General features: G+C 43.2%; 1 long non-coding RNA gene across 1 annotated transcript in view; it reads right to left on the bottom strand.

Moving 5' to 3' along the window:
* Nucleotides 1-10,941: 10,941 nt before the first annotated feature.
* Gm36560 overlaps nt 10,942-19,547 on the bottom strand; it is a 75,381-nt gene continuing 66,775 nt past the window's right edge. Inside the window, exon 7 of the long non-coding RNA XR_001781775.2 lies at nt 10,942-11,136. This is a non-coding gene — a long non-coding RNA (predicted gene, 36560). The remainder of the gene's footprint in view (nt 11,137-19,547) is intronic.

The following is a 19,547-nucleotide window of genomic DNA, read 5'->3' as shown; positions in this document are numbered from 1 at the left end:
AAAGGACATAGATAAACAGTTACAGCAGGGATGGTTGGGAGTAAGCTTCAGGCTAGAGGAAGCAGGAGCACCTGACTCTCCTGCACACCTGCCACTTAGGGCTATCTAGGACAAGCACAGAAGCCAAACTGGGCAAATCAAATTATGTCCCATGGCCGGGAGTTGAAACGTTAATCGTCTGAAGGCTTCCTCTTGCTACCTGCATTGTCCCCGAGATCTCAGTATTTATAATTAATCTGAGTCACAGGGAAGAATGATAATGATGATTACTCTGGTTCCCCCCCCACACACATTTCCCACCCCTCACTCAAAGGCTTGACAAATACGTCCTTGCCATCAACCTACTCAGAAAACCTATGCAAAGCCAGCACAGCAGAGGGAGAGAATGTGGGCTGGGAGACTCACCCCAGAAATCCCTAAGGAACCCCTTCCAAGTGATTCAGAGTGTCCTATTCAAGGAGGCCTCTGTGGGTAGATACTAGCTCTAAATGTTGTAAGAAATGATCTGGATAGGTCATCCCTTGGTGACAAAGGCAAGACTCAATCCCCATGGCTCTGACCCTGACTTAAACCTATGCAGCAATACAACTGAAGGGCAGAGCAAGCGTGCGAGCCGAGGGCATGCAGTGTACGGAACCACCTGCTGGATGAGGAGTTGCATTAAAAGATGCAAACATAGCAAGCATTACATTTAGTCCTGATCAGAGCCTTGAGAGGTAATTTATGAATCTGGAGAAACTAAACAATCCAAAAGAGTCTCAGGTCATAGAATACACAAAGAGAAGATCTCCACTGGAACCAGGGCTTGTAGACAAAACAGTTTTAAATCACAATATGAAGGAGGGGCGGCGACATTTCAGATGCATTCAGAAGACTTACAAATGGACAAAGAAAGAACGAGAGAAAAGCAGAATTGCCAGGTAAAATACAAAATATTCATGGGGAAATATTGAATGAGGCATACACTGAAAATATTTGTTGTTATCTAATTGAGTTTCACTGGTTGCCTGTATTTTTGTTGGCCAAATCAGCCAAACTCTAAAGCACACAACTCTTACATCTTTGTTTTGTTTTTTTAACAAATTAATTTTTCTTCATTAATGCATTTATTTATTAATGTTACATCCTCCCTCCTCCCCTCCCACCTTCACAAGCCCCTCCCCTTCTCAGAAACACACCTCAGTGACAAAGATGGACATTACCTCAGAGTAAAGGGCTGGAAAAGGGTTTTCCAAGCAAACAGACCCAAGAAGCAAGCTGGAGTAGCCATTCTAACATCCATTAAATAGACTTTCAACAACAACAACAACAACAAAAAATCGAAAGAGATGGGGAAAGACACTTCATTTTCATCAAAGGAAAAATCCGCCATGATGACCTCTCAATTCTGAACATCTATGCCCCAAATGCAAGGGCATCCACATCTGTAAAAGAAGCATTACTAAAACTCAAATCACACATCTAACCCTACATGTTAATAGTAGAAGACTTTAACACCCAACTCTCACCAATGGACAGGTCATTGAGGCAGAAACTAAACAGAGAAATAATAAAACTAACTGGTTATGAATCAAATGGACCTTACAGATATCTACAGAGCATTTCTCCCAAACACAAAGCAACATACCTTCTTTTCAGCACCTCACAGAACCTTCTCCAAAACTGACCATATAGTTGGTCACAAAACAAGCCTCAACAGATACAACAAAACTGAAATAACCTCTGCATCTTATCAGATCACCATGGATTAAAGCTGGACTTCCACAACAACAGAAACAACAGAAAGCCTACACACTCAGGGAAACTGAACAACTCTGTACTCGATGACCACTGGGTCAAAGAAGAAATAAAGAAATTAAAGACTTTCTAGAATTCAATGAAAATGAAGGCACAACATACCCAAATCTATGGAACAAAATGAAAGCAGTGCTAAGAGGAAAGTTCATAGCTCTAAGTGCCTTTATAAAGAAATAGGAGTGATCTCATACTAGCATCTTAACAAGCACACCTAAAAGCTCTAAAACAAAAAGAAGCAAGCACATTCAAGAGGAGTAGATGGCAGGAAATAATCAAATTCAGCTGAAATCAATAAATTAGAAATTGATTTTTTGAGAAAATCAGCAAGAGAGACAAACCCTTAGCCAAACTAAAAGACACAGAGAGAGTGTGTCCAAATCAATAAAATCAGAAATAAAAAGGGGGACATAACAGACACCGAGGAAATCCTTCTTTGGATTAGATCTTACTTCAAAACCTGTATTTGATAAACTGAAAAATCTAAACAAAGTGGTGGATTTCCTTGATAGACCGCTTACCAAAGTTAAACAAGATCAAGTAAGCAATTCAAATAGACCTACAACCCCCAAGGAAATAGAAGCAGTTATTAAAAGTCTCCCAACCAAAAGAAGTCTAGGGCCAGGTGGTTTTAGTGCAGAATTCTACCAGACATTCAAAGAAAAACGAATGCCAATACTCCTCAAACTATTCCAAAGAATAGAAATAGAAACAGAAGGAACATTGACAAACTCATTCTATGAGGCTATAACTCATGACCTGAATAAAGATATAGATAGGCCGGGGGGCGGGGGGGCAGAGCGGGAGGGGAGGGGAGGGAACAGGTCTCCAGGAAGATGAAAAATAAATAAATTCATTTCATTGGTGCAGATAGTTCAATACTGGGGAGTAAAAAAACAAAAAACAAACAAACAAAAAAGCAAAAACAAAAACAGGCACTCTCAGCTGTAAGGAGGGTCCTAAAGAATAGAAAGCTTAGACTTGGTGCAGTGGAACAGAAGCACTTTTAAACAAAACAAAACAAACAAACAAAAAAACTAGTTTTTTGAAACCAGAGAGTTTAGTTCACAGCACATGATGCCCACGTTCTCCTGCCCGGGATGCACAGTGCACGGTGCCCACTTCTACCGACTGCCACCCTTGTGCTACCATCTCCTCCCACCCTTCAATTTGTCCCACCCACAACTCTACAAAGTGCTCTTGTCCTCTTTCCTAACTTTACTCGTTAGCATTTAACATCACTTTGCAACCTGCTCCATGTGTAGTTTAATAAATGAACAAAACTTCATTTCCTATCCTCTCAGATGACTTTTCAATCTTCTTCAATCTTTTGTTTTCTCTCATTTTTCCCTGTAAGGTAAGTAAGTGGTCCTAGGTTTACACCTTTGGCCTTCTCTCTGGGTGCTTTCCTCCTTTTAATTTTCTGAGACAGTCTTAGTACATTCCACACTAGCCTAGAACTCTTGATCTTTCTGTCTCAGCCTCTCAAGTGTGGGAACTGCAGGCATGTACCACCAAATCTGGCCTATTCAATTTCCTGCTTTTGAATGTAATACGTATTAATCATCATTGCCTGATGCTCATGTTCCATCCTAACCATCTCCATGTACTATCCCCATTCCAGTTCATCCTCCTGAGAGCTTATTCCCTGGCTGGTCCCATTACTTTCAGGACAAAGTCTATAGTCACATAATTATTGCAAAGTTTGGCTCAGATCAGGGTCTGGCAGACCTTCTCCACCAAAGACCAGATAGTGAATATTCCAGATTTACAAGCTGCACATGTTCACAGTTGGGCACTGCTGTCTGCTGTCCTTCAATATATTTAAAAAATGTTAAAACCATTCTTAGCTTAAGGTTTATTTAAAAAAAAAAAGCTTGAACTATAATTGGTCAACTCTTGGGGTCATGCCTCTTCATCGCCCTTTCCTTTCTTGAACAAGTTAAAATTTTGCATTTACCCTATACTTACAGGGTTTAAAGAAATTCCTTCATGTACATCATTTAAATTGTCCTCCCTTCTTCGAGCTGCCAACTTTTTCTGCACTTTTTTCATGGACCATATCCCCTAACTTACTACTCTACTGAGTTAGTGGGTTTTATTCCTTTCATATGTCAATATCCTTATTGGTTTGCATGAGTTACTATATCAAAATAACATAAACTAGATAGAAATGTATTCTTTTCCAATTCTGGAGAATAGAGAAGTCCAAGGTCAAGGTCCCTTCCAAACCCCACCAGGGACATCTACTGTGTGAACTTCCCCAGAAACTGCTGCATAACTAAAGTCTTAAGCATTCCTCAGCCTCAAAATTCATCACCTAGATCTTTGCCTCTCTCTTAACATGACCGTCTCCTTGTCTTCAAGACAGTGATCATTTCTTATTCTGCAGCAAATAGCCTAATGTGTTATTTATAATGGATATTTTTTTAAAAAATGTGAGTTGAACTGGTTGTGGTGGCACGCACTTGTGGGAACTGACAAAAGTTCAAAGCTAATGAGAGCTAGCTGCATAGTGAGTGTCAGGTTTGCCAGGGCTACCAAGCAAGAAAGAGACGATTGTTGGATAAATGAAAAATCCTTTTTCCTCCCTCTAAATTTACTAGAATAAGAAAGGAAAAGCCCCTAGATTATATACTCAAGCAGTTAGTCCTGGCTAAGTGCTTGTTTTGGGGGGCTGTGTAGACAGCCATGAGGACAGGAAGAAATGGAGAAGTGCAAAAAATCTCCTTAATAACTCATCGCATCCCAGACACCCACACACCGTCACCACCTACCCTTGCTCCACCGCCCCAAGAGATGACCTGCCTAAGGTTTCCCAAGAGAAAGCCCAAGCTGTTGGAGAGCTATAATTTCCTCTGAGGCTGTAACTGCTTTGCCCAGCTATAAGAAGCCTAGACCTGGTTGAAATTGAATCAGGGCTCGCAAGTGAGAAAGAACATCAGAGACTCCACCTCCTATCTAAAATGACTGTGTCAAATCTCAGTTATCTGGGTTAAGAACGATGTCTCATCAATATACTTTGCTAAGAAAGCAGTGAGACTGGAAGGCATTGAATGTCTTCTCCGTTACTCCTGCAGTCACTCTGAGATCAGAAGTTGGGATAAAATGACTGGATCTTAGAATTCTTGCTAATAAACGTATTAGTTGACTCTTGTCATGAAACTTTCCTCTCCTGTGCTGTTCTGTGTGCTGTTACTTGCTCAACCTTTGGAAGGTGCTGACAAAAAGAATCCCAGACATCTGTGCTTGGGAATTCCAGAACCACGTTAATCGATAGTCTATGGCAGAAGCCCTGGGGCTGAGCACTTTCACCTAAATACCTAGGTCTGATTTAACTTCTGACATCTTCAGGGGAATAGGGGTAGAGGAGCCTCCTCTAGCAGCCATCATCCAGTTGATGTGACACCTGTAAGTAAGCAGGACCCATGACCAGTAAGTCTAGAACTGCTTTCTCTTCATTTGGGCTCAGATCTTCACACAGGTCAGAACATCTAACCGATTGGAAGTCCCCTTCATCTTCTAAAAGATGACTGACGGTTAACAAAACTATTTTAAACAGATTCAGGAAATGATTCTTACAGCTTATGACAAAGGAAGTCCGAAAGAGGTTGCTGGAAAGAGGTGAGAAGCATGATATGGTGCCTGCAGCATTGTGAGCAGACAGACAGACAGACAGACAGACAGACAGACAGACAGCAGCTGTGAACTTACTGCAAACGCTGAATTGAAGCCTGGGTATGAAGATCAGTGGTAGCATGCTTGTCCAGCAAGAGCAAGTGCCTGGGTTTTAGTCCCAGTAAACACACACACACACACACACACACACACACACACACACAGTAGAGTGCTGGAGACCACATAGAGTAGCAATGTGCATTTTAACAAAACTCGAGGTGACTTATGTGCTCATGGAGCTTTCAGAAGCACTGGTAGGAAGATTAAGGCTGTGTTTAACAGTTGTGTGACCTTGGACAAGGTCTTTGGCTACTTTATAGCTTAGTTTCCTCACCTGTAAAGTGAGGGTGGCAGTGGAATCTCTTCATAGATCTTAGTCACCATATGTGAAGCTCTGAGAATGGGTATGAAGTAGGTGTGCAGTGCGTGGGAGCCATGGTTATTGTTGTGTTGGCTGCACTACTCTATGGTAAAATGGCTGAGCTCACATGGTAAGAGAAGAAAGGAATAGAGATACCCACATGCTTGTGCCCATAATTGACAGAGAAAAGATTCTTGATAGCTAGGTGATAGCTCTTTTGATTGTTAATGAAATCTTCAGCTGTGGGAGCACCAGCCAAGGTGGAACTCCAGGGCTAGTGATGGGCATTTACATGGTGAATTTATTAATGCATACTATTGCCTGGCACTAGAAATATAAATGTGACCAAGGCAGACAGTATCCCCACCAATGCTATAGCAGGGATGGGGTGTCTAGACCATAAATAAGTAAAGGCCTCTTGGTATATTATCATGTTGACAACCCAGTTATGGAACCTTGCAGATTTTGTTTGACTCCATGGAGTTTATTAAGCTGAGGGTTGTTCTGACTCTCCTTCCTTAACGTTTCCCAACCAGTGGGTCAGGGCAGCTGCAGTTGGCTGAGCCTACTGTGGGGCAGATGGTAGCCATCTTTGGAACTAAACCTTCACTTTCCTTTAGGGTAGGGAGATCTAGTAGGTCAGCTGGCTATTCATCCTATCTTCCTGGAATTGACTTTCTGAAGTGCCAATCTTATTTGACCTCTGGTAAAATTCCCTTTTGGTTCACAAGGCCATTCATATTCTAGCCCCAAACGACTTAGCAATCTCACTACAAATTACTACCCACTTTCACTATGTACCTGGAGTCCAATTACACAAATGGCTGAAAACCGGATCTCTCTTCAGAACTGTTACATTCCCTACCCAACTTCTGGCTCTTTTTTTTAAAAAATGTAGTATTTTCATTATTATACTTTAGAAATTATGAAATTTTGGATTGTATTCTCACTGTTAAGGTGTAAGAGAGAATGTCAGCACCATATGAAACATTTTATACTTTTTTGTTATGTTATGTTATGTTATGTTATGTTATGTTATGTTATGTTATGTGAGACAGGGTTTCTCTGTGTGGTCCCAGCTATCCTGGATCTCTCTCTCTGTAGAATAGGCAGGCCCCAGACAGAGATCTGCCTGCTTCTGCCTACAGAGTGATGGATGAGGTTTTAGGCATGTGTGCCACCAAACCTGGTTTTTGTATCTTTAAACATTGTTTTTAATCCTTGTTTCATTGAACTCTGATCAGAGAAAATTAGTTACAATGTTTCTCCACCCCGTTGCTATCTTCTCTGTTACCTAGTGTTTGATCAGATGCTGGAGAGGAAAATTCGTCCCAGCACTCGGGAGGCAGAGGCAGGTAGATTTCTGAGTTTGAGGCCAGCCTGGTCTACAAAGTGAGTTCCAGGACAGCCAGAGCTATACAGAGAAACCCTGTCTCGAAAAACCAAAAAAAAAAAAAAAAAAAAAAAAAAAAAAAGGACTAGGACAGCCTACTGGGGAGGTTTTTAGGCTATGCACTGACAGTGTATGCTGAAGCTCACTCCCTATGTACAACTGTCTCTGTCTACCTGCTAAGCTCTGTTTCTTATTGTCTATGTGTGGAGGTTAGAGGAATCTTGAAAATGTCAGTATTCTTCAACCATGTGGGTCCCAGGAGCCAACCTCAGGTTGCCAGTCTTGGAGACAAATACTTTCATGTGCTGAGCCATCTTGTCATCTCACTAGCCAACATTTTTTTTTTTGGTCTGATAAAAAAGTAATATAGTAGTAGTAGTCGTAGTAGTAGTAGCAATATAACAACAACAATAACAACATAGTAATAACCATTCATATTCAAACCAGATATTTTGCTTTTCCCTCTCTGGGGATTGAACAGAGTCCTATACTTTCTGGCTCTGTATCATCAGCCATCTTTTTGCTCTCTAATTTTGAGATAAAGTCTCCCTAAGTGGCTCAGGCTGTCCTTGAACTTGCTACCCTCCTGCCTCAGCCTCCACAGGGGCTAAGATTCCATTGTCACCAGGCTTGGCTGATCTAAGCACTCTACATTTACTGATTCATCAGTCCCTGACAGCCCTACAGCATAGCACTGCTGTGAGGATTAAATGAATTAACATGTAGTTCCTCAAGCAGTGTCTGCTAGTAATACAAACTGCTTTCAATGTTTTTTAGTACTAATGTTAACAACAGCAAAACAGCTTTTCCATGGATCAACATATTGGATCAATAATACAATCCCTCTCCATGGAATGTCTGTCTCCCCTTCTCTGTGTGGCATATTCCTGTGTGGTCTCCCCCAAAGACCAACTCTGTAAGTTTCCATGCTTGGAATAAGTCACCTCTGCTATGCATGTTGTCATAACTCTCAGGCCCACTAAGTTCCATACTTCCTCTAAGGCATGGAAAACAGTGCTTGAATGCTTATCAATCCTGCCAGGCCGCAAGCCTTTCCAGGTCAAGAGCCTATCTGGTTTATTTTATCTCACTAAAGTTGGCTCTACCATATGAAACACAGTAGGTTCTAAATAAATGTTTTCTGAATGAATAATTGAAGGTTTGGCTGAATGATGAGCAATCTTCAGGAGAGACCTTAAAACAAAAAGTTCCAGGGGCCAACAAGTTTAGATTGTCAAATAATCCAGTTATCTTCTATCCTGAATCTCCTACCCCTAGGCAGCTGCAGGGGCTTCCCATCTGCACTGAGCCTAGACTACACCTCCTGCCCCAATCCTACTCCCCAATCCCCCCTCTCCTTATAGACACACCACTCACTTCTGGCGGCGACAGAAATAAAGAGGATTACATCATTTGTTACAACAAAATGCTTATTATAGTAATAAGTATAATTAGCATTAGACAATTACAATAATAACACATTTCCTTGATGCAAAGGTACTTTTTTAAAAACAGGTTTATTTAATGTACCCCTACCCCCTTAAGGAAAAATAAAAAACAGCTCTTTGGGGGAAGAGCAGAGGCCTCTCTCATTCTGCTGAGATGCTATCTTAACGAAGGAACATTATTCTCCAAGCCCATAAAATAGAAGATTCCCTTCAAGCAAGATCTCTCTTGCACTCCCTCTGGTTTCCCTGGGGAAAAGAAAACCTTGTCTCTATCTTTCGAGGGATTGGGAGACCTATGTGAAGGATAGAAAAGAGCAGCCCAGGGAGAGGCAAAAGAAAAGAGAATCTTCTCAAATGCCTGGACTCAAAATCAGTAGGACTTTGTCCTACCCTTGTTTCCTGGGTGGGAGAGGGCAGGAAGGGAAAAGTAGAGGTATTTGAGGTGTTTTCTTAGTTCTCTTAGGAGAAAAAGAAAAAGATGGAACAGAGGCCTGGGAGCAAGTTGTATTTCAATATGATGAACAAGATCATGGCATGCATGGATTTTATCTACTCCAATGTAACCACACTAGGCAGGTGTACATAAATTAAATATGGCTAGTTATCTCCTGCTTTGTTCAAGAGGTACTTGGGAGCAGCTGACAATGATATGCAGTATAAAGTTTAAAGTATTTAAGTAATCAGGAAACTGGGATATACATATATTTTTTAAAATCCTGTTGCTGATAAAACACAGATGCGGATACACTCCACAGATAGACAGATTATACAGACACATGTTCAACTCATAGTAAGCTCCCAGTAAACACTTGTTGATCTAATGAAACAATCCCACCCACCCACCCCAAAGACAAGGAAATGGGAACATAAGTAGCTCAGAGAGATACAGCCTGTGATACAGGTGTGTAAATATATACAAACATCTGTGTAAAAACTATACAGGTGAGAATAAGCCTGGCCTCCACATATAAAGCAAAAACGTTATCTACACACATACATAGTATATGCACCATTTTAAACAACACACAAAATGCAACTTTATGTAATGCTCTATAGGTACATAATCACATTGCAAACACAGATTACATATAAGGCCTGGCCATGTGACCTCTGTGTGTGCAAGTGCACACTCTTCATACACTAAGCAGGTGCATGTACACACACACACACACACACACACACACACACACACACACACGGAACATATAAATCAAACCAGAAAAGCTATAAAGATAAGAGTCTATGCTCATCACTCTTATCTTCCCTAAGTGACAGTGCCCAGAGGCTCATACTGAATCCAAGACTCTACCCCACCACACCTGCTGCAAGAAGAGGCAAACGGTTTAAGCCACCCACTAAGGAATCTACCCCTCTTCCAAGGGGACCAGCAGATGTGAGCATCTTGTCTAAACACCCTGGGGCTGACTCAGAGTGAAATGTGTACTGACCCCCTATCCCAAGAGCTCCAGACAGAGCATACTAGAGTGCCAGAATCTGGCCCATCCCATCACTTTCCCAAGATATCTTTCATTCTCTGCCATTCATTTTCTGCCAAGCAGGAGTCCCTGAAAACCCAAGACATCCCCTCCCAGCCAGGCCTGTTATCGGAGACCACGTTCTTGTCTCCTGTCTTCCAAGGAGGCTTCCTAGCTTCAACTTTTTACCCTTAACTATGTCGGAAACACTGACATTTTATTTCTGTGTCTTTCCCTTCCTGAAAAGTGTGTGTACCCAGGTTCTTCAGCCACATGCCAGCAAAATGTTTTGTTCTACTATTTGTGTGTCTTTTATGGGGTACCCAGACATCGATTTTAGATTTTATTTCTGGTGCTTAGGATCCCGGGTCTACCTGTGGACATAACCAGAAGAGGCTTAAAGGATTGTTTACTCCACATCATTTCATTTCCCAGAGACGGGGAGGTAGAGTGACTTTCTTAACCACAAAAATGAGAAGCAGAGAGGATAAAGCTCCAGGTCTTCTAATTCCCGATATTCATTCCACGTCAGCATTCCCTACCTTGAATTTTAGGGAACACTAATGTAACACTATTTGCTTGTGTCAAGACAGGGTCTTTCTGTGAGCATCTCATCTGGGTGGCCTGGAACGTGCTCTGGAGACCAGGCTGGATGTCACTGAGATCCCAGTATCAGTGCCGCCTGAGTACTGAGATTAAAGGCACGTACCACCGTGCCCAGCTGCGTAAGAGGAACTAATGAGTGTTGCAGGGCCTGATAATTTGAACAATATTACACGCTGTGCTCCCTTCTCAAGATTCAAATGTTTATTAACGCGTTGAAGCCTCTGAGATGCCCCACGAGGTAAGACTGCAATTTCGAGTAGACTGTTGTTTCCTTCACAAGCCTGGTCGCGCAATACATTTTCAGTGAGCTCCTGTGCACATCCCATGAAACGTGGGTGCTTCGAGGATGACGTCATCCACCTCCTCCAACCTGGGGAGATACTGGAGGGAAGGGAAGGGAATAAGCTGAGCTCCAAGAGGAGCATGAGCTGCTTTCCCCCGTGTAGAAGATGTGAGACAAGGCTAGGTAAAAGCAGCGTGGGGTATCCCAAGAGGTAAGTTTCATAAAAGAGCTGGTTAGGGCTCAGGAAGAAAGTCCTTTCTGGGTACTAAGGGAGAAAAGGGGCACTATTATAATAAGGGTCCTAGGAAATTGAGGCTTCAATCTGTTTGGCTGAAGGAGGCATCAGCATTCTGCCTGGCAAGAGCCAGCAAGCCTAGTCAGGAGAGGGGAAGGCCTCACATACAGTAGGCTTTCAATCAGAACTTGTTGAATGAATGAATCAGTGAAGCAAGCTGATTTGCCTCAAGCAACACACAGAGCCCGAGCCAAGCAATGGGAAGTCACTGCTGGGCTCTGTCCCTCTTCCCGCCCCTCCCCTAAAGCAGGGCCAGTACTCCTTGGGAAGGAGTGCAAATATATGAACAGAACCCCATAAATTTTGGCTCTTTTTATTTCCATAGGGTCTAAGGGATTTTCCTGGCAAACCCCAGACACGAAACAGGGTAAGGTTGGTGGAGGGGATGAGTCAAGCTGAGTTGTTTGTTTGTTCTCCAGGGCAGGGACATGCAAGAGTCAATAAACACACTGGAGCCTCTGTGACTGCTGCTTGGAGCAAGAGATCAGCTTGTTTGTTCTAGGGAATTTGAACTTGGGTCAAAATGGCTCTCAGGGCCTCCCATCCCTGAGGTAGAGACCTCTAGGCAGCAGCCGGGTCATCTACTGGGCAGCCAGGTGCTCTGCCTAACAATACAGTCTACACATGAAGCTCCTGCCACCAAGCCATTTTAAAATTCATACATGCCAATCTGCCACCTACTGCTCGTGTGATGTCTTTTTGTTTAACAGGTCACAACATTAGCAACAGCACCAGGTAAAGGCTATGGTTGGTCCCTAGGCTTACAGAATCCCAGCTCTGGAATAACCATAAGAAGTAATTTCAAGTTTCTGCCGCATCTGTGCAAGGTAACCATTCCCATTCACTGTAAGTCACACTGTCCTGTTTTCTTTCCTTTTTCAGATTTTGAGATGGGAACTCACATAGCTCAGGCTAGTCTCAAACTTGCTCTGAAGTAGAGAATGGCCTTGAAGTCCTGACCTTTCTTCCTTCCCTTCTGTGTGTTGGGGTTACAGACATGTGCCACAGCACCTGACTTGATTTTTCTTCTTTTTTTTTCCCCCAATACACAGGCAACTTTAACTTTCTCAGACTATGCAACCCCAGACCCATCTCTAATCAGGTAACATGAGATCAGATCCTGAGTGAAGTTTTCCCCCTTAAGAATTTCATAATCAGGAGCTGAAGAGTTGGCTCAGCAGTTAAGAGCACTGACTGCTCTTCCAGAGGTCCTGAGTTCAATTTCAAGCAACCACATGGTGGCTCACAACCATCTGTAATGGGATCTGAAGCCCTCTTCTGGTATGTCTGAAAAGAACAATAGTGTACTCATACATAAAATAAGTAAATATATCTTTAAAAATGTATAAAAAGAATCCCATAATCAGGGACTAGAGAGATGGTTCAATGGTTAAGAACATTTGCTGCTCTTGCAAAGAGTCAAGGTTTGGTTCCTAGCACTCACATGACACCTCAAAACCATCTGTACCTCTAGTCCCAGGACACCTGACAACATCTTCTAGCATCTGTAAGCTCCAGGTATATACATGGTACACATGCATACATGCGATCAAAATACTCATAAAAATAAACAAATCTTACAATAAAGAAGCCAATCTGGATAAATTAATAAAATATAAAAACCTACAAAAATGACTTTAGGAGCCTGAAGAAATGGCTCAATAAGTGAAATGCTTGCTGTGTAGGCTCAGGGACCTCAGTTTGGATCCCCAGCTCCCATGTAAAAAGTCAAGTACAGAATTATACATCGGTCATCCCAGCACTGGGGAGGTAGAGACAGATTCCCAGGACTTGCTGGCCAGCCAGTATAGCCAGAAGTGAGCTAGAGGTTAAAAAACCTTGTCTCAAAAAATAAGGTAGAGAGACACCCAATGTGAACTTCTAGCCTCCACACACTTGCTTGTACATATGTGTTCACACCTGCACATGCACACATACATGAGCATTTATATACATACATATATGTGCACACACAAATAGCTTCCGGTTGGTTATTAAGCATAAGCAGCTGGTATAGCCATGGCTGGCCTGTGTAATGCAGAGACAAGAAGCACCCAAACAGAAGGTGCTCTGGGAAGGCCTCCTAGAATAGGGTTTCTAGAGCTGATTGGAAGGAAAGAAAGAGACTGAATCATGAAGAAAGAGAAGAAGCTCTGCAGCCAGGGGAGGAGAAAGCCTGAGGAAAGTACTGAGGGGAGGAACACATACCTAAATGAGGGGCCTGAAGAGAGGCATGGACCACAGAGAAAAACAGGAAGGAAATAATAGAAGGAAATTAATGGAGAAGCTTTGCAAGCAAGACTAGGGTTTGCATCTCGGAGTAAAGGCACACCCTCTAATCCTTGAACTCAGGAGCCAGAGGCAGGAGGATCTCTGTGAATTCAAAGCCAGAGTTCTTCGTTTCAAGTTCCAGGCCACATGGTAAGACCCTGTCTCAAAAACAAAACAAAACAAATTAAAAAAAAAAAAAAAACAACAGACAAGTTTGCTAACCACACATGGTAGTGTGGTGTGCTATCAAGTCCTGAAACATGTATGAACACTTAAAGCATAGCAAGGTAAGGGCTGAGATTGAGTCATGGGGAAGCTGACATCCCTACAAGAACATGTTGAACTTTTAGGCTACTTAGTATGTGGAAGGAAAGAAGGGGTAAGCTCATGAATTGAAGCAAATGATGCTATTCCAGTCCTGAGCCTGCCATTTTCTCTCACATCTGTAAAATAATGGCACTATCTGCCTTGCCGTTCAAAACTCTGCGATGCCAAGAGGCAAGAGACACTAAGGACCATTGTGGTGGATCCTCCACAAATCCATTCAATATTTCCCCTTATACAAGACAAGTCTAAGTTCCCGTTATCCCCGTGGCTGAATTACAGCTTGAACATATTTACTACGTCAAAGATTAATCCTCTAAACCCAGCAAGCTCACCAGTTGAGCTGCAAGGAAATATCTCTATAAAAAGAATAGACTCTATAAATTATTGGTCACTTACCTAAGGTTGTTACTAAATTATTTTAAAAGGATATATATATTCTGCTCCCACACTCTCACTTCTGTCTTTCTCAGACTAATTGCTTCCTGAACTAGGACGGGTGTCCAGACAGAGACCTAGGAAGTTTGATATATTCCGGATCCTTCAACTGCTAAGATTCCAGATGATAAATAAACTGCACAGTGGAATTTGAAGTAACCTATTCAGACACTTGAAAGGAATAAGAGGAAAGTCATGGGATTACTCCTTCTTCCCTTTCACATTCTAAACAGTGCAACAGTTTCCCCCGCCCCTGCCCCCACTCCCCACACCTCCCTTGCTTCCACCTCAGCCCTTATCCTGGTTTAAGTGTTCATTTATCTGTCTATCACTCCAGAGTGAAACATCTTTGACAGCAGGGATTGAATTTTATCCCTCTCTAAGTCTGAGCTGGCATAGTGATTGACACATAATTGCACTTAGTAAATGATTGCTCCTTGTGGAACTGTGTCGATGAAGACATTGTAATCAAAGTGGGAAGGTCATTCTAAAGTCTTGGATTGGCTTTAACAATGCTTCTCCACTCTGATGGCTCTTCTCAGCTACACTAGATGCCCACCCTTCACTCCAATACTCTCTACATCCTTATCAGAGCTTTCTAGCTCTCCTGTGATGTCTGGTTTACTTGCCTATCTTCTCCCCAACTTGTGTCAAAAAGGTAGAAACCTTGTTGCCTTTTACAACCTTTGTCCTGAGTTGTAACTATCATAATTTATTGCATGAATCAGTGCAACACAGTAACTCATCCTTTCTGTATTATGACCAAAGAAAGAAAACTCTCAAGAGAATATCAAAGGTCAATTTCTGCAATGTATGAACTATAAACACAACATAATTTACTGATCCAAAAAAAAAAAGAGGTTGACAGAGGCAAACATATGGTGTTTTAACTCTCCAATGATTCGTCTGAAAAGTCGGAGAAGGAGGAGGAGGAAGAGGAGGAGGAGGGAGAGGAGGAGGAGGAGGAGGAAGAGGAGGAGGAGGAGGAGGAGGAGGAGGAGGAGGAGGAGGAGGAGGAGGAGGAGAAAAGAGCCCTAGACAAGGTAGGTTCTGGGGCACTTGGATTGAGAAATGAGCAGAGGTGTGGCTCATTCCCATTTTGGCACATTTTCTTCTTACTGGCTCATGAGAATTGTTTAGATATAATAAGGAAAGCACAGATTGAAAGGATGAGTAAAAACCACAGCTGCAAACAACCTGAAGTATAATTTGGAAGAGTGCTCAGCATTACAAAGGAAGGAGGAACCAAAAATATCTGGCAAGACTATAGAGACAGTGCAACAATATCTTGGACCTGATTTGTAAGGGATTCCTCTAACAGCTAGGAGTTTACTGTAGGGGATCACTGGGAGAAAGTAATAGGAATATTAGCCAGTTATTCAACTGAAAGACTAAGACAACAAACGCTCAATATCCATAGTTGGATCTGTTCTCCTAAAGTGGTCCATATCTCAGACACACCCATCTCTACACCAAGACCATGTCCTCTGTCTACAAATGGGCCCTCCTGCTTAGATCCAGGAAGCCTCCTACAATTAATGATTCCTTGGTGACTGTCCTCCACTCTTAGGCATTGAGAGACCAGCCAGACTGTGTGCTGAATTTTAATCCCTGACTTTCTGCCATTTACTGTCTGCTTTTGAAACATACAGTCTATATCAGCTCAGTAGAAGGGCTCACAGAATAGAAGCCATCTTGTCTTTACTTGTGAATCTTGCTGGCAGAAGGTATTCATAGTAGGAACACAGAGAGTGCCTGCAGACAGCCATCAGCTGGCTCCATTGCCCGCATCGCAGAACCTGCCATGGCCTCTTCTCACACTGGAGTTATGGCTCTCCCTGTAAAAAGTCATTGTAATTATGAAAAATGTGGAGGGCTCTTTCCACCGTTTAGGCAAAGCCTCTGGCTGTCCGGATGAGCTGAGATTTAAGATCTTGTTCTCCATAAAGATGGCGAGATAGCTAAAGAGATAGATGTGTTAACGCCTAATTGGCCATTGTTGAGTCATCAAATCTGTTTTAGAGAGCAGGATTGGACAGTCCTGACAGTAAGGGACACAGCCCAGGGAGCTGGGGGTAGTAAGGGACTATGGTAATCAGTTCCCTCTCCTATACTGGCTCCCTCTGGAACTTTCACTCCTCCGGTGAACAGAATTTCCAAGAATGGCAGATCTGAACCTTTCTCAGGAGCCTCATTCAACTGAAGACAATGCCAAGTCTCTGTAGTTCAAGGTTGTTTCTGCTCCATAACTCCAGCAGCCTTAGACAGGCCAGCCACCTCGTGTTCTTTGGCTTGCAACACTTTAAAACCACTGAGCAGCATTCTCACATTACTTTTTCCCTTTAAAATATTTATTTTGTTTCATGTGTAGATGGGAGACGTGTGCACATAAATGCCCCTGAAGGACAGAGGAGGAGGAGGAGGGAGTCAGATCCTCTGGAACTGGAGTTTCAGGTAGTTGTGAGCCACCTGATGTGGGAGCTAGGAATTGAACTCAGATCTGCTATAAGAGCAGTACCCACTCTTAACCACCGAGCCATCTTTCTAGTCTCTTGGTTCTCCGTGTCTGGCCTTTCTTTTCTCTGTTCCAATCACAACTTTCTTCTTCTTTTTCCGTGTGTGTGTGTGTGTGTGTGTGTGTGTGTGTGTGTATGCATGTGTGTATGTGTATTTATAAATGCATGAGCTCCCATGTGTGTGTGTGTGTGTATGCATGTGTGTATGTGTATTTATAAATGCATGAGCTCACGTGTGTGTGTGTGCGCGCGCGCGCGCGTGCTCGCGTGTGCATGCGCCCACACGCACGCAGGTCAGAGGCTGATGTCAAGAGTTGTCTTCCTCCATCTCTTTCAGCTTTATATACTGAGGAAGTCTCTCACAGTGAACCCAGAACTCACCAATTTGTCTACTCCAGCTAGCCACCTTGTCCTAGAGATCCCCTGCCTCTGCCTCCCAAGAGCTGGGATTACAGGCAAGCCATCATACCTGTCCAAAATTTACGTGGGTCCTAAGGATTTAATTTGGGTTCTCAAACTTGCACAGCAAGCGCTTTGCCCACCTAGACATCTCTCTAGACCCTCAACCTTCTTATTTATACCCCCTTTTCAAAGCCATATGACTTGTAAGAATACCTCTCTAGGTATCTCATAATGGTCATAAACATCATATAAGTCAACATGATAAACTAGGTAATCTGGGTAATAATTAATCGTAGGCAGAGAACACTACAGAGATATTAGCCTACCCCAAAGCCCTGCAGATGGGGGAGATAACTGACCCAGTGGTATGAATGTGAATAAAGAATACAGTGCTACCCTCTCTTGTGGCTTTGAAAGCTGGAGAAAGAGGACAATAGGTATGGATGTTAAATCCAGAGTGTGTGGATCTGCTAGCATCTCTCCTCAGATTTTTCAAGAAACTAAAACAACTGCCCTGAAGAACAAGACAACTGCCTTCTCAAGAGAAATCTGTGAATTGCCTTCCTTCTTAGAAAAATGATTGGGTCTGTGGAAATGATACGGGACTGACCCCTGACTTCTAGAGCAGTTGTGGGAGGCCAAGATGGAACTCTGATCCTTTCTGATCCTGCCAACCCAAAGTCTGAGTAAGGAGCAGAAAGTCCACATTACTACCTCTCAGTAGAGCACTGCCATTGCCTGTTATTGGGAACTGAAGCCTGTGATGTAAATCCTACCGCTAAGGCAGCAAAGCAGAATGTGGTTGTGCCCACGGACTCAAAAACATGGGTTCCCGAAGTCAACTCCAGCCACTCTTCCACCTTTGTATGCTCCACCATAGCTACCCAAGACTGAGGTAAGAATACTTCATTTAAAACCCTTCTTGGCAACGGGCACACACTCAGGAGACAGAGGTAGATTGATTTCTGTGAGTTCAAGGTCAGCCTGGTCTACCTAGCAAATTTCAAGCCAGCCAGAGGTATGTAGTAAGTCCCTGTCTCAAAAATAAAACAAGCAAACAAACCAAAAAAACCCCTCTTCATCTAAAGCTGCTATGGGGTGACATGTATTATCATAACTCTTCCACAGACTTAGCTTACCCCTGAGTAACTTTGGTAGAACCCTTCCTCTTCTTCCCGTGACTCTTACATCCCTTCAGGTTTCTGTCATTCCATAACCTTTGGGATCAGTTGACCCTGCTGCATGAGCACTCTTGAATACACCTAACCTCTGCAGAGCTACCTGGGGAGGCAGGATGGCAGATGTTAAAAGGAATTTTACTGATACAACATCAGAATTCAAGGCAGACAAAGCAAGGCAACTGATCATCCCTGCAAGAGCCAGGAGCTCCCTTGGGGTACAGAGGGTGCTAGATGCCCTGATCATTTAGAGTAATTGCTGTCGCCACTACCCTGATGGTAATAACCCCAGAACCACTGACAGCCCTTTTCATCTGAAAGATCTCAAAGCACTCAGCCGCCAAGTGCTTATTAAGCCCTCTTGGATGAGGTTGGCTCAACGAGTGTAGGCCCTTCCTACAGACGGTCAAGGTCAGAGGGTGACTCAGAGATCCCAAGGAGCCAAATGTTGCAGGGGTGGGGGGCATAAGCTTCCTACACGTGGGAAAATGAGCCTCCTTGGCCCAGGACTGGGTCTGGACTCTGAGGGAGTGGAAAGGAGGCAAACCCCTCCCTGTACTGTCTACAAGCAGGGTCATGTAGAATTAATCCAACATGAAGCTCATTTCCCCCAAATACCAGACAGGACTGTTTACAGCCCAAGAACTGGCAGAAGACATGGGGAACTGGGCATGGGCAGTGTGATTTTGGAAGGCAGGAGCAGACATAAGGAAAACATCTCCTCTTAAAGGGGGTGAGCGATGGCTGAGGGAACACCACTTGATTCAAGCCTGGGCCTGAGGAAGGTGGTTCTAGGATAGGCAAGACATAGGAACAACACTGTAGAGAGAGCAGTTCTCGGGCAGCAAAACCACTTTCTTTGTAGAGGTGTACTGCAGAGGAAGCTCTGCTCTTCATACAGTGGGTAGACCAGAGGATGACTTCTATTCACCACCTCTCCATACTCTCACACCCTAGCTTAGAGGCTCCCCAGTTCTCCAATGAGAACTAAGTGAACCCCTGTAAGAAAGCAGCCTGTTCCAGCCAGTTCCAGCCAGTTCCACATGGCCATGAATCCACAATCATTGTTTTTTGTTTGTGTTTGT

The sequence above is a fragment of the Mus musculus genome, chromosome 15 (assembly GCF_000001635.26).
Source record: "Mus musculus strain C57BL/6J chromosome 15, GRCm38.p6 C57BL/6J".
NCBI classification, from domain to species: Eukaryota; Metazoa; Chordata; class Mammalia; order Rodentia; family Muridae; genus Mus; species Mus musculus.
The sequence above is the reverse complement of the archived record's forward strand: the minus strand, read 5'-3'. Positions and strand labels throughout refer to the sequence as shown.